The sequence below is a fragment of the Taudactylus pleione genome, unplaced genomic scaffold (assembly GCF_031769625.1).
Source record: "Taudactylus pleione unplaced genomic scaffold, aTauple2 ptg000644l, whole genome shotgun sequence".
NCBI classification, from domain to species: Eukaryota; Metazoa; Chordata; class Amphibia; order Anura; family Myobatrachidae; genus Taudactylus; species Taudactylus pleione.
The window spans coordinates 1,164,906-1,181,331 of NW_028285046.1; the positions used below are offsets into that span (position 1 = coordinate 1,164,906).

Consider the following 16,426-nt stretch of genomic DNA (forward strand, 5'->3'; position numbering starts at 1 on the left):
AAGTTGTGCAACTTGCACATAGGATATATGGTTATTAGTCAACATTTTTCATAAATATTGGTTGCAATTTGTCATATCCATATGGAAAAATTCTGGGCTATTGAAATAAATTCCCAAAATGGTGAAAAAATGTAAAAGGATTTTGTATAGTAACCTCGCAGGCTGCTATGAAATATACAGAAATAATTAAGTTCAAAGGAATCCTGTGTTGCTTCTTAATGGTACTTATTGATACAAATGTATAAATAATGTGTCTAAAAGTGACACCTTGATAAATAGATGAAGAACATAACATTTCATGGTTTCTCAATATGTGAGAATAGCAAGAAATATAGAAGCAAAATTGCGTGTTGTAAGCAACATATAATTATCCATCTGAATATCCATCTCTATCAGCAATTCCATTTCAACATATCTCAGCGTATAATTTGTAGCAATGGGGGGAATTCAATTCAGCGCGTAATTGAATAGCAACGGGAGGGAGCTCCCGCAGCTGTTCAATACACCACGCTGTTTGGGCGGGCTAAGGATCTCTTCTCGCACCCCCCTGGGGATGCGAGGAGAAATCTGACCAAAGTGCCGGACGCGCAGCTGGTTTTCTGCTGAGCGCGTCGCTAACAGCAGCATGCCCGGAACTTTGGTCAGAGAATGCCGGTTACAGCGCCTTAACACCCTTGTTAAGGCGCGATAACCGCCATTCTCCGACCACACAGCGCACTGAATGGAATAGCTCTGGGATCTCGCGTTGAATTGAATTCCCCCCAATAGATACATATCATAGATCGGCATATCATTAGAAAAAATACAGGGCAAATTAATAGATCATTAAATGTATTGCAGCGTTTACAGTTGTCCCGCTTCTATTGTAAGATAAAATAATGTCATAAACGCACACCATAGTTCGTACATTACATATGAGTCTAAGATTATTAGTCACTCCTATCATCAAAATCAAAAAAGAGGGGATGATCACAGTTACAATATTCTTTAACACCTGATGTACCATGCAGCGGTGTCAAATAAGGCAAAAATAAATACAATCTGGATATCCTTGTTTAAGCAAACAAGGGTAGTGTGTATAGAAGATAAAAGAAGAGCAAGAGGTCACCTAGGTATGGCAGCAGCCAGATTCCCTGACAATGCAGGTGGGCCGACATGACCGCCATAATTTTGGTAAAGATCCGTAGAGTTGTAGAAAGTCCAAAAGGGCAGAGCTTGAAATTGGAAATGTTGATGTAGTACAGCAAACCGGAGATATCGCTGATGAGAAGGCGCTATAGGTACATGTAGATACGCGTCCTGAATATCCAGAGATACCATGAAGTCCCCAGGCTCTATAGCCAGTACAATAGAGCGCAGGGTTTCCATGTGAAACCTGGGCACCCTGATTAATTTGTTCAGGGATTTGAGGTTCAGGATTGGCCGATGAGACCCATTTGGTTTCTGCACCAGAAACAGGGTAGTATAATAACCGTTCCCTCGCTATGACAGAAGGACTGGAACTATTACCCCCGCATGTAACAAGGACTGAATGGATTTCTGGATAAGCAGGGGCTTGTTCGAGTCTGATGGAGGGCCTGTGTAGAAAAACTGGTGGGGTGGTCGTCTTAGAAATGAGAAAGCGTACCCGTGAGAGACCACTTCTCTTACCCAAGCGTCTGTGGTGGTCTGACGTCATTCCTGGGCAAACTGAAGAAGTCGGTCTCCTACTCTGTCAGGCGGTTGGCTCGTCCTCAGATTTTGAAGCAGAAGGTCTGGTGGCCCAGGTCTGCTTGGTCCTAGGCTTTGTGGCCCTTGTGGAAGCCGACTGTCTAGGAAAGGACTGACCCTTAGGTATGCCTTGGAGACGAAAGGACCTGAAGGACGTTGCCCGAGGCTTTGCAGTAGTTGCTGATGGCAGAAAAGCAGTTTTTGATTCTGCCAATGTGGCTACAATCCAAACAAGATTTCTCCATTGTAAAGGTAATGCATCTAAGGCCTTCTTAGAGTCTGCATCCGCCTTCCATGACCGCAGCCAAGAAGAGGCCAGGAGACTAGCAATCTAAGTCGCTTCACTAATATATCAAGCTGCATCTCTTATGTGAGCTATATAGGACATTGGATCCCGAGTAGCCTCTGAGGGAAGAGACTCTTCTAGAGCGTCTGCCCAGCTCTCAATTGCTTTAGCCACCCAGGCAATGCTGTGGTCGGGCGAGCAATAGCTCCTGACAGAGTGTATACAGATTTGAGACCAGACTCAATCTTTCAATCCGTAGGATCCTTTAGTGAGGCAGCTGTAGGGATAGGTAATGTAGAGCTTTTAATCAATTGTGTAACATGGGAATCTACTGCTGGGGGAGCCTCCCATTTTGCGCAATGAGCTGCAGGAAAAAAGGGTAATAGGTTTTAGCTCCAAAAATGCCTAACCTCTTACCATGCATCTGCCAAGCTGCTGCCATGTGTTCGGCTAGCTGATCAGGAGAGGAAACTCTGCTGAAGCCATTGTTTGTTGTTTAAATAGTGGGTAGGCTCGTCGTCTTCTATTTGGAGGATAGATCTGACAGCCCACACCAAAGCAGGTATATTAATTTTAGATTGATGCTCTCCGTCCCCTGAGGGAGATTCAGTATCAGAGAGATCGTCAGCGTCTTAAGCCTCAGATGATATCTCAGATTCTGAAAGTTGCATAGACTGTGAAGACAACACAATACGCTTGGTAGGTTTACTGGGTAGGGGCTTCTCACCTTGCAACATATTTTGAAAGGCTTTAGAGGAAGCTGCTAGACTGTATCGAAGTAGATAGGACATCTACCCATAGAAGCACCGGTACTGCCTGTACCTGTTGAGGCAACCCCAAAAGGGGATTACTGCCGGGACTGTCAGGCGGTCCGCAGTAGTAGCAAGCACCTTAGTCAGGGACACCCAAGGAGGCTTCTGGGCAAGGGCAGAAGACGTACCTGGTGTAGTATAACACGTTGTACATATTCCGTCCTGGACAACATCCTCCTCATTCAAACTTGCTGAACAGGATTTGCCTGAGAGAAATGTACGACCAGTCGCTAGTACACCAAATACAAATGGGTATGCAAACATTATTATGTGACAGGATAAACCAAATACAAACGGGAATGCAAACGTTATTATGCGACAGAATACACCAAATACAAATGGGTATGCAGAGACGCCATTATGCGACAGTGTATACAAAAGGGTATTCAGTATAGTGATCCTGCCTATGCTTACATAAGCTGCAGGAGAGAATATGGAACCAAACAGTACGTGACAGCCTTCACTTTTATAAGAAAAAGTGAAGTATAGTTGACCCTGAATACACTTGTATGATAGGGTTACAGTGAGAGGAAAGGGAAAGGCATAGGCTGATAGATTAGAAAAATCAGACAGACAGAGCTAGCAAAAGTGACATACTATGCAGAAACACTAACTGCAAAAAAGGTGCTACCTTCAACTACTCAATGTCTGGTAGGCTATAGCGCTATATAACCTGACTCCTGGGAAAGGTATGTAGGGGGACCGGACCCAGCATATTCCAGAGAGAGCTGTGGCTGAGCCTGCAGAAAATGACCGCCAGAGACCTGAGGGGACTGGGTCCGAGGAGAACAGCTCAGAGCGTCCAAACCGCAGTGGAATGGCGCCTTGAGCTGGGTGAGGGGCCGCTGTAATAGGGAAAGCTGACCTTCCCTGGCTGATTTTTGACTACCGGGACACTGGATTCCCGCACCATATGTACCCTGGTGGTCTAGTGGATCACGAGGTCGAGGCCTGTCCCCTGCATCAGAGTTGCAGTCTGGGGTCCTCCACAGGGCTGGCTAGCAAGGTCCCCGGGAGCCCTGCCGAAAATACCAAGCGATGCTATGGAGTTGCAGCGCCCAGAGGGGTGATGGAGTGGCAGCACAGACTGTCCTGAAGACAGTCTGATGCTGTGCACTCAGTAAAATAGATAAAATTTGAAATCATAAAAATAAAGCTTTGGACTGCATGAGGCAGCCCACTGTTATAAAAGGTGAACCGAGCTCCTGCCAGACACCAAGCAAACTGATTTGGGGGAGAAGGACCGTTGCATCCTGGCAGTTGAAAACTTAACTGTTTGATATCCGGTCCTTATCTACCACCTACACCCCATGGTATCCCTGTGGATCCCTATGGACCCTGAAGAAACATATTTTACCCCTTTGCAGTGCTGTCTGCCGTGTAAGCCACGTCAGGATCATACGGCGGCTCCAGAGGTGGGGCTGCAGCTCAGTCCAATATTCAAATAGGGGAGCCACACCAACTGCCAGTTATGTTTGGCAGCACTTGAGGTGGCAGTTGGTGTGGCTCCACAAGTGGAATATTAAACTGTGCTGCAGCCACAAAAAGTCTGTGAGTCAGGTCTCTGTGCACCTTGGGCTGATCTTGCTGGTACCTGGCCAACACTGTTCTGTTCCCCTCAGAGTTATTTTGTTGGTACTTAGCCACCGTAGCACAATGCACCGTAGGATTAATCTGCGCACATTTCCTTGCCGCATCCTGATATTGCTTACTTCTTTTAGTGTGGGGAGGAGCATTCTTGTGAACAGAAAGAAGTGATGCCTGTGAGGTGGAGTCAGGCTGGTGCACACTTTTTGAGGTTCACGTGGCAGGTACACATCACTAGTGTTCATTCTAGAACCCTGCACCTGTCACAACCCGTGCATTTCCTCTTTCGAGCCTGGGGTATCGCTCTCTGCTCTGGTGCTTCTAGCACACTCTGGTCTGTATCTCAGCAGTTTGTGGTATCCGCTGAGTGTGCTAGAAGCACCAGAGCAGAGAGTGACACCCCAGGCAGAAAAGAGGAACTGCACAGGATGATATAGGTGCAGAGTGCTAGAATGAACAGTATGCATCGCAATAATCCCTAGAGGTCCTGCGTAAGCGTAGCCTTCTCATGGGGTGATGTTCAGCACTAAACTCTCATATAGCTCACCATTGCAGTAAACCTCGAATACGAACTCAAACAGATGCCCAGCCACCAGTTAGCATAAACCACCATAAGTAAAGGGTTGGGATATGTCAAGGAGGTACTCAGCAAACCTGGTGTAGTTGCCCCCCTCGCTGTCGTAGGACACGATGGGGAACTACACCCAGTTGTCCGCCAAGTTTAGGGACTGACTTTACTGATCAACGTCCAGGCCAAACATGAAATTCGGGCATACAGAGATTATATATATATATATATATATATATATATATATATATACATACATCCCATATCCATTAGCAGCGGCACTCATCGGATTTCCAGAAAGAAATAAAGGCACACCCTAAAATGAGATTCAAGAAAGAATTAGACACACTGTTGGAACAAGCATGTATTTAAAGACAGACTTCCCAGTAGTACCATTGTTATATTGTGTACCGAAGATCCATAAAAAAATCATTTCGCCCCCAGGAAATGAGGTCCAAAATTCAAGGGTTCACAGATGGAGCACTACACTATATCACCCAATAGTAAACCACAGACAAACACAAAAATAGACAAAAGAACACAAAAAACAGACAAAGAACTTGTGGAGAGACACTTCATAGAAACACATTAAATGTCAAATAATAATTTAAGCCTCTGGGCTTGACAGTGTCCAACAAAAAAATCCATTTGGACTCCACTTGTAAAAGTTTCCTATGTCTGTCCCCACCCCGTGGATTGTCAGGGATGTGATCTATTATGGTATTAATAAAGGACTGTGGGGCTGATTCAGAGCCGGACGCTCTGACCAGAGCGCTCGCTCTGAATCAGTGCCCTCCTACCTTAAAATGGAGCGGCCTCCTGGCCGCTCGCATATCTGTGGGTGACCACCCACAGCATATGCGAGCGGCCAAAAAGATGGTCGCGATGGTCAAGACCATCTCGACCATCGGGCTTGCGACGAGACCCTTGTGGTAGGGTCTCGTTGCCGCAAGCCCTGGAGTGATTTTGGCTCTATCAGAGCCAAAATCACTCCCACTGACATCACTAGCGATGCCAGTGGGGCCGGACTCAGACGGTAGGCATTCCCATGGGAACGCCTCCGTCTGGCAACCACGCCCCCGGCACGCCCACTAAAGGGGGCGTGCTGTCAGTCACCATCGACAGCACGCCCCCTTTAGTGCGAGACCCATAACGACAGCTTGGCCGTCGTTATTCAGGTCTCGCGCATGCGCACGACGGAGCTCCCTCCGTCGTGCGCATGCGCATTGGGGGAACATCAACACGCTTGCGAGCGTCCTGCGCTCGCGAGCGGGTCTGAATGACTCCCTCAGTTTTGTTCCCACTACAACCTTTAAGGAGTTGGATTGGAAAATTGACCAATGCGGGCTACATCGCCAACTGAAATTACGAGAATACTTTAGTAATAACAAAAAAGACAATACACTGGCACTTGCAGTGACAGAAAAAGTTTTTAAAAGAAAATCGATGTTTGACTCGATATCCAGCAATACATCCATTGCAGCATTTATGAAGGCACTAGATGTACAGGTAACTGAAGCCGTTAAAAAAGACGTGCGCATCAATTATAACTTAACACGTGAAGAATTCAAGGCCCTCAAGCACCTAAGTGGATACAAAGATGTGGTATACCGACCGGCAGACAAGGGTGGAGGCATCGTGGTACAGGACATTGCACAGTATCATGGAGAAATCAGTAGACAATTGGCTGACACAGAGACATACTTGAAATTGCCTAATGACCCTACTATGGGATTCAAGAAAGAATTAGACACACTGTTGGAAAAAGCAGTTTGTGAAGGTATACTTGACTCAGAAACAAGCATGTATTTAAAGACAGACTTCCCAGTAGTACCATTGTTATATTGTGTACCGAAGATCCATAAAAACCTAATTTCGCCCCCAAAACGGCCCATAATATCGGCCAGAGGGTCTTTATCCAGTGTGATATCTGAATACTTGGACTCTTATGTTCAACCTTGTGTCCAAGGAAGGAGCACGTATCTTAAAGATACAACGACGCTGCTGAAGAAGCTTAATGATTTGGGACTGATTCCAGCAAACACTTGGATGTGCACGATGGACATAACTAGTCTCTATACGAACATACCTCACCGACAGGGGATACAGGCCATGCGAGATCTCCTGCACAATAACCCATTATACAAAGGCCCTGATTTAGAATTTTTTCTATCATTATTGGAGTTTATTTTGTATAAGAATTATTTTTATTACAACGGGGAGTACTATGTACAACTAACGGGAAGTGCTATGGGGTCGCATGTGGCCCCGGCCTATGCGAACTCATACATGTTTAATATTGAGCAGGAATTCTTCTTTAATAGGGATGTTAGGGACAAAGTCCTATTTTTTTCCAGATATATAGATGATGTCATACTTTTTTGGTTGGGTAAACATGAAGAATTTGTAACAATGATGGAATTGATTAATAACACGGAATGCCCCATCAAATTCACATATGATCTAAGCTTAGAAAGGATTGTATATTTGGATGTTAGTATTTCTGTGCTCAATAATGAATTGAGCACAGAAATATACACTAAACCAACAGACCGTAATACCCTATTGCTATCAAATAGTCACCACCCAGAAGCTATGAAAAGAAGCCTCCCGTATTCCCAACTAAGGGTTAAAAGAATTACAAGTGATGAGGACAAAGTAGCTGTGTTTGAAAGTGATGGTCAATGGGCGGAATTCAATTGTTTTCGCGGCCCGCATCTCCCGCCTAAAATGACAGGAGATCGCGGGCCGCTATGCAATTGTTCAAGATTTTCTTGCTGATCGCGCCCATAGAGGTCAGGTTTAGCCGCGTAAAGCAGCTAAACCCGACCAAAGTGTTGGGCGCGATTGCGAAAAGTGATGTTTGGGCGCCCAAACATGTCACTTTTCGCACATTTCAGCTCTCATCCCCAGGGGCTGCGAGCTGAAATGTAGCGCTGGCAGCTCATCGTGCCCGACAGGAGCAAGAATTGAATAGCTCCGTCGGGCGCGATAGGGGCTGGAAAGAATTGAATTCCGCCCAATAAGTTCAAAGTGAGGGGCTATTCCGATAAGATTTTGGATAAATCAGTGGAGAGAGTACAAAAAATAACGAGACATGAATTGCTCAATAAATCAATGTCTAAAGACAAGACTAATAAGCTACACTGGGTTAGAAAATATAAAACCTCCCATCGATCTATAGAAGAGACATCACGCTCACTCTGGCCCATTATCCAGAAAGACAGGGACTTACGAGACCTTAAACATATGGAAATTATGTCATGTTTGAAAAGAGGCAAAAATATAAGAGACTGGCTAGTTAAGGCTGATATTACCAACCTTATGCAGTTTGGAGAACCAGGTATGGTCAAAGCAGGTGGATGTTATAAGTGCACTGGATGCAAACATGTAGATACATGATAGCAGGGAAGTATTTCCACCATCCACATACTGGAAGACGCTATAACATCAGGAGTGTATTGACATGCACGAGTAGCTATGTAGTGTACATAGTCAAATGCCCATGTGGCCTTTGCTACATAGGCAAGACCATGCGCACCTTCAGAGAGCGCATGGCCTTGCATAGGTCAGCCATTAGGGCAGCCCTAAGTGGTAAACCTTCAGAGCAGCCCATAGCAAGACATTTTGCTGAATGTAAACATAGCTTATCTAGTTTTAGACATACCATAATAGATCACATCCCTGACAATCCACGGGGTGGGGACAGACATAGGAAACTTTTACAAGTGGAGTCCAAATGGATTTTTTTGTTGGACACTCTCAAGCCCAGAGGTTTAAATGATTATTTGACATTTAATGTGTTTCTATGAAGTGTCTCTCCACAAGTTCTTTGTCTGTTCTTTGTGTTCTTTCGTCTATTTTTGTGTTTGTCTGTGGTTTACTGTTGGGTGATATAGTGTAGTGCTCCATCTGTGAACCCTTGAATTTTGGTACTAGATATTTGAATATAGATTGTTCCCAATCTTTGTAATATTAAGTAACCTAATATATTGGGAGCATAATGCATCACATCTCTTCATTGCTATATGGATATAATGCATTTAAAAGGTATTATTGCAGAATATTAAGTAACATTATGCTCCTAATATTATGTAACAGTATTTAACTGGACTGTTGGTCTGTCTTTTATCTTTATTTTTTTATGTTTTCGTTGTTGGCAATGATTAACAGCTAACATATTCATGCACAGGGTTAGGGGAGGAAAGAGACGCCGAGTGACAACCATGGCAACGGAGGGGTCGCCGGGGACGACTATTCCGGGTGCACACTGGTTTTTCTGAGCACACTGGAAGTTCAGTGAGTGCCGGGGATAACATTTCCAGGTGCACACAGGAAGTCCTGCGGGCGCTGACAGACAGAGCTGACAGGGATCCCGGCGTCTCATCAGTACTTTGGGGTATTTAAGGTGAGATGTATATGTTGTCAATTGTTCCTGACGAAGGTTTGAAATAAACCCAAAACGTAGAATTACACCATGTGTGCCTTTATTTCTTTCTGGAAATCCGATGAGTGCCGCTGCTAATGGATATGGGCTATTGTTGATTTGTATTGCTGGCACCTCGGTCAAGTTGTACATTAGAGGGAGTGCCAACCGTATGGATTATATATATATATATATATATATATATATATATATATATAGTGATAGGATCACTGGTAAAGTGGTCTGTGGCAGGGACATTTATCCCAGATTCCTGTCCTATGTGTTTAAAATCCCCAGGAGAAAGTCTGCAGTGTAGCAGACTTGAGTCTCGGCTTTTTGAAAAGCCGGTTTGGGACCTGGGGGTTGTGGGTGAGAGGAGAGGGAGGGCTCCACCCACGGCCACTCCAGGTTTTGGTTCTCTTAGCCTGGTAACAGGCTTGTTAGGGTTTCCACCTGAGAGTGGCCAATATAAGCCTAGTGTGTTGAGGGCTGATTGTCTCACCTGGGAGAGCAGACAGGGAGTTTGCTCAGAGACACTTGAAAACCTAACTGTGAGTGTTGTACTGTGCTTTTGTTGCTGGTGAGGGCATTAGGCCCTGCCAGGTTCTGATAGTGAGGGAACTACCTGTGAAGTTAGTGCCCCGACAGGGCTAGGATTTACGTTTATGTTTTCTTTGTGTTATTTCTGACATTGCACAATAAAGACTGGCGCCGACCAGCTTGTACTTGCATCCAATCTGGCGTACTGTTTCCCAGCTGCTGTGTGTGAAAGGAAGGAGTCCTCTACCCAGGAGAGGGACCCCCTAACCTAACTGTGTCACTATATATATATATATATATATATATATATATGTATATCCTGGTGTTGTCATTTCCGGTGGCTTCTCAGCTTCCAGTACCAGTGGCGCACACAGCGGAAGTCAGGCTATTGTGATCGAGAAGCTCACAGGGGGGATAATGAAAGTAAGCCTATTTAAGTTTTTTTCTGTATGTTACACTTGATTGTATCCTGATGAAGGGGACCCGCTCCCCCAAACAATGATAACTATGACAATAAATAACTAAAGTTTCTCAAGATCTGTGAAGTCTCCCAGTGCCGCCTTATTCCGGTATGCTGCATGTGGAGGCGCTTAACTCCTAAGGAAGGCACCAGAGCAAGATAGCCCTGCTGGGCCCCAGAGTGCCGGGTCATTTGGCTTTATATTTTATATATATATATATATATATATATATATATATTGAACATGAAATCGTGGCACTCAGGGTACTTGAAAAAAGGCAAATTTAATGCGACATCAATAAAAGCAGCAACGTTTCTGTGCCCACAACCGGCACTGTCCTCAGGCTAAAGAATACAGGACAGAATCTTACCTTAAGTAGCACCCGTGAAACATGCAGACGCCTTAGCCGGAAACGGGACCATACACCCGTGCCAGCGGCGCAAGAGAGTGACGTAATCACTCCCAACATCATATACCCATCACCAAGGTAACACAATACAACAAAACAAAACAAGACAAAACACAAAGCGCTGCTGCACCACTGTGCATAATAGATGAATGAACTGCAATATAGGTACAAAAGATCATAACAGTATATATTACAAAGCAAGACAGACTACACAAGCACTTAAGTCTAAGTGTAAGGAAATACATTGCTAATTGGAGACTAAATAAACACTGAAACCAAACCAAATCAGCATAGCTTAAATGAAGAACATCAATATAATAAAGACAAATACAAACATTGCATGGCATGAAACTGGTAAATTCAATATAGGTGTCACAATCACAACCACTACTCAAATGAAATATTGTAAGCCAAGGTGCTCGTTAAGTCCCTTGGGAGCAAGAGTCCCTAAACGAAAAATCCAGCGACTTTCCAATTGAAGAAGTTTCAAACCGCGATCACCGCCCCGCAGAGATAGGGGGACGTGATCGATCATCCGATAACGTAGAGTAGAAAGTGGATGTGGAACCTGACCAAAATGACGTGCCACCGGTTGCTCACTAGTGCCGCTCAATAGAGCTGCTCGAATGGCAGATCTATGGGCAGCCATACGTTCCTTAAAGGAGCGTTCGGTTTTACCGATATACGAGAGCCCACACGGGCAGATGATCTGGTAAACGATAAACTTAGAATTACACGTAAGTCTAAAATTAATAGAAAATTTTTACCAGATTGTGGGTGACAAAAAGTGTCACCAGGAATTAGAAAACCACAGGTGGTACACGTACATTTGATACAACCTTTCTTACCTGCCAAAAAGTGACTGGGCTTGTGAGACAAAGAGGTGTGAATATCGGGTTTGACAAGAAAATCTCTAAGATTCCGCCCTCTTTTGTAACTAGCCATTAACCTAGTATCAGCTAACTTAAGATCTGTATCAGATTGAACTATGGGCCATAAACTTCTAGATGTCCGATTAATAAGGGAACTAGCAGTGTTATATTTAGTAACCCATGGTAACATATTGGTGTTAGAGCGTTTATCATGTTTCTTTAGTAGGTCCTCTCTATTCATACCAAGAACTTTGGTCTTGGTCTCATAGAGAAGTTTCTCATCGTATCCCCTATCCAAAAATGTACGGATCATAGATTCCATCTGAACATCGGCAAGATTAGGGTCAGAGGTAATGCGCCTAATGCGTAAAAGTTGAGAGAATGGTAATCCTCTCTTGAGTGGGTAAGGATGGAAACTAGACATATGAAGCAAGTTGTTGCGATCAGTAGGTTTAGTATATAAAGAAGTTTCAATCCTACCTCGTTCAAGGGTAATCTGTACATCAAGAAAGTTAACCGTTGTAGGACTGATAGTATACGTAAATTTTACTGGATGATTCAGAACATTATGCTTATCCATAAGTGATTTAAAGGCAGACTCACTGCCACGCCAAAAAATCAGCAAATCATCGATGTATCGTCTGCAAACGGCGATATTATCAGAGATATTGCTATCAGAAAAAAAGACTTGATTTTCAACATCAAACATGTATGTGTTGGCGTACGATGGGGCCACACTGGACCCCATCGCACAACCAACACATTGCAAATAGAAAATGCCATCAAAAATAAAAAAATTATTGTGCAAAACCAAAGACAACAAATCAATAATCAGATCGATGTTAGGCCCACAATACAAAGAATTATCGGTTAGTAAGCGTCTCATGGCTAAGAGCCCTTGGTCATGTGGTATCACAGTATATAGACTAGTGACGTCAATACTGCAAAGTAAAATATCTTCAGTAAAAACTGGCAGTTCATTGAGAGAGTTGAGAAGAGACATCGTGTCCAGAAGATAGTACTGATTTTGCTGGATACAAGGTTGACATAAGGTATCCAAATAAGTAGCCAATGGTTGATAGAGAAATCTGGTGGCCGCAATAATAGGACGTCCGGGCGGCTTAACAAGAGTCTTGTGTATTTTAGGGATAACATATAGTAGGGGTGCAATAGGGTATGCAGGGATCAGCACAGACATTAAGTCAGAGGAAATCAAACCTTCATTAAATGCCCTTTGTAGCATTTCGTGCAACGGTTTCTTAAATACACTGGTCGGATCACCTTTTAATTGTTTATATGTCACAGTATCGCTGAGGTGTCTTTGAATTTCAGTAATATAGTCTGTCGTGTTGAGAACAACCAAAGCGCCACCCTTATCAGCCGGTCTGAACACCAGATCAGGATTTTTAGACAGTCTATTCAAAGCACACCATTCAGTGCCAGTCAAATTACTTCTGGAAGATGACTTGTCAAAACCGGGGGCAGTTTGTTGATCTAACAATCGAATGAAAGTTTTGATGGTAGCATTACTTGACGGGGGGGGTCAAAATTGGATCTAGGTTGCAGCTTCAACAGAGAGAGAGGAATATCAGTATTGGGATTAGTAGTCGCATTTTTAGAAAAAATTCTCTAAGTTTGAGTTGCCTGTTAAGACGGAACTTATCGATTTGCCACTCAAAATTATCTGGTTCATTGGTAGGCACAAAAGATAAACCTCTTCACAATATATACGGGTTTCTACAGGCGATAATTCATAATCAGACAGGTTAATAACTAGGCATTCCGCCCCCGCGCCGACCGACCGCCTTTCACTCTTCCTCTGCCTTTTGCACTGTTGCCCACGTCACGTGAATCTGCGACACCTCCTCCTGTAAATTTTACGGTAATAAAACAACTTGGAGTGGCCTATTTGATGTTTCTCTTTGATAAACCCATTGGTCTGTACTGTTTTATACATAGATTATGGCCCTCATTCAGAACCGTACGCTCTGAGCAGAGCGCACGCTCTGAATGAGGGCCGGGCTCCATTTTCATGGAGCATCCTCCTGGACGCTCGTATAGCTGTGGGTCACCACCCACAGGCTATACGAGCGTGCTTTGTGATGGTCGCGACCATCGAAATTGCGAGCCGGAGCCTGCGGTTGAGGTTTTCAACCGCAAGCTCCGGAGTGATTTTGGCTCTATCAGAGCCAAAATCACTCCCACTGACATCACTAGTGATGTCAGTGGGCCGGCTTCTGACGGGAGGCGTTCCCGTGGGAACGCCCCCGGCACGCCCACCAAAGGGGGCGTGCTGTCAATCAACATTGACAGCACGCCCCCTTTGATCGGACACAACGAGCGAAGGAATTTCCTTCGCTCATCGCGTCTGGCGCATGTGCACGACGGAGCTCCCTCCGTCGTGCGCATGCTCAGTCCATAACATCGACCCACTTGCGAGCGGACAGCCGCTCGCGAGTGGGTCTGAATCAGGCCCTATGACCCTTATTAAATCCCACTCTGCTCTCTACCCATGTTCCCCATGTCTGTACCTCTTCTGCTCTCTTGTGTACTCTGCCCTCCCAAGTCTGTGCCCTGTACCCCTCTCCAAATGTTCGTACCACTTCTGCTCTCTTGTGTACTCTGCTCTCCCACCTGTGCCCCGTTCCCTTCTCCCCATGTCTGTACCCCTTCTGCTCTCCTATGTACTCTGGGCCTGATTCAGGAACACTCGCAAGCGAGTCGATTGTTAGGCAGTGTGCATGCGCGAGCCCCGGAGCGAGCGCAAAAAGCACTCGCTCAAGCGCTCGCATCCAAAAGGGGCGGCTGTCGATGTTGATCGACAGCTCGCCCCGTTTGGAAGGCAGGGCGGGGGGGTGGCTGGGCAAAATGGAGGCGTTCCTGCAGGAACATCTGCCATTTGTGGGCGGCCCTCCTGACATCACTCGTGATGTCAGTAGGTGGACCTCCTGCTCTATTAGAGCAGGAAGTCCACTGGGGCTTGCGGCAACAAGACCCTACCGCAAAGGTCTCGTCGCAAGCCCGATGGTCGCGATGGTCTTGACCATCGCGACCATCACCTGGCCGCTCGCATAATCTGTGGGTGGTAACCCACAGCTATGCGAGCGGCCAAGAGGCCGCAACTAAAAAAAACTAACCCCCGCCCTGATTCAGAGCGAGTGCTCGCTTTTTGCGAGCACCTCTGAATCAGGGCCTCTGTCCCACTCCCTATGTCTGTACTCCTTCTCCTCTCCTGTCTACTCTGCCCTCCCACCTCAGTGCCCCGTTCCCTTCTCCCCATGCCTGTACCCCTTCTGCTCTCCTGTGTCCCCTCATAACCTCTCTCTATATCTGTACCCCTTCTGCTCTCCTGTGGCCCCTCATAACCTCTCTCTATATATACACCCCTTCTGCTCTCCTGTGTTCTCTCCCCTTCCATCCCTGTGCCCTTCTCCCCATGTCATGCTCAGTGCAAAATATTTAGCTATAGGTGAGTTTTTACATGCTACAGGTAGAGGGGCATAAACTGTGATGGGACCCAGAAACTGTGGAGTAGGACCCCAATTTTTAAAAGTGAGGGGTCCTTGGGAGCCACATTTTTTTTTGTTCAGCGCGATCACTGAGATAGATAGATATACAAGGATACGCTCTTCGAAATGTTGATGTTGGATTAAATTTGATACTTACACCGTTAGGAAGCCTCTAAGTGCCGCCTCTTGCTGCTTACAGTATATGTATATCGATAATCATATCGAGGAGGACACCGTGAGCAAGCATCCTATTCTTTTTGTTTGAGTGCCAAAATTAATGACGCACACATTGTGTGTGTGTGTGTGTGTGTATATATATATATATATATATATATATATATATATAAACATATAGGAGTCCGGCACTCTCCTAAAAATATATGTATTGCCCCGGTGCCACAACAAACCAAGAGGTAGAATATACACGGGAAAAAAGAACTGAAGGGCACTCAACATGACTTCCACAGCCTATATAGATTCAATCAAGAAACCAGGCAGAGCCAGATATAATGTCAACGTTTCAGCAGAGGGTGCTTTTATCAAGACATGATAAAAGCACCTTCTGCTGAAACGTTGACATTATATCTGGCTCTGCCTGGTTTCTTGATTGAATCTATATAGGCTGTGGAAGTCCTGTTGAGTGCCCTTCAGAGGTAGGTAGGTGTGTGTGTGTGTGTACACAATCAGTTGCCAGATGCCACATACTGTATACATGCACAGTTGCCTGAAGCCACATATAGTACATGCAGTTACCTGATGACATTAAAGCCCTTGTCGTAGTTTTATTCCTTATTACTCAGGAACGGGACGCTGGGAGCCACAGTCCACACATGGTTTGGTTTGAGGGTGGGTGTTGCTGGGACTTGTAGTGCTAGAACAGTGACTGGACACACAGCTGCAAACACGCTTCATGTCTGCAGCAGATCACAGCGCCCTGCCCTGACATCTCACGGGATGAAGCCAGCATGACGAGGCCAGGGACACCGTACATGTCCACGGACAGCCAATGCCGCTGTTCGTTTGCGGTAACCAGGACAGGACAGCGCAGCGGAGGGGTGATAGCTGCTGCCAGGCTCTATATGCAGAATGGACTTCTGGGACGCGTTGTGACTCGATCACTAGAAATCATAACACTGTACAGCAGGAAAACTACAACCCCCGCGCTGCCACGCTAGCCATGTGATGCAGGGAGACAGTAAAGTTTGTCCGCTCAGCATAGTCTTACAGCGGCGGTAGGGTGAGCGTT

General features: G+C 45.3%; 1 protein-coding gene across 1 annotated transcript in view; it reads right to left on the reverse strand.

Annotated features, from left to right (window-relative positions):
* Positions 1-16,369, reverse strand: part of LOC148478925 (uncharacterized) — a 51,870-nt gene extending 35,501 nt beyond the window's left edge. Inside the window, exon 1 of the mRNA XM_088455189.1 lies at positions 15,934-16,369. The gene's annotated coding sequence lies outside the window, so the exon portion shown is untranslated. The remainder of the gene's footprint in view (positions 1-15,933) is intronic.
* Between the last annotated feature and the right edge of the window lie 57 nt (positions 16,370-16,426).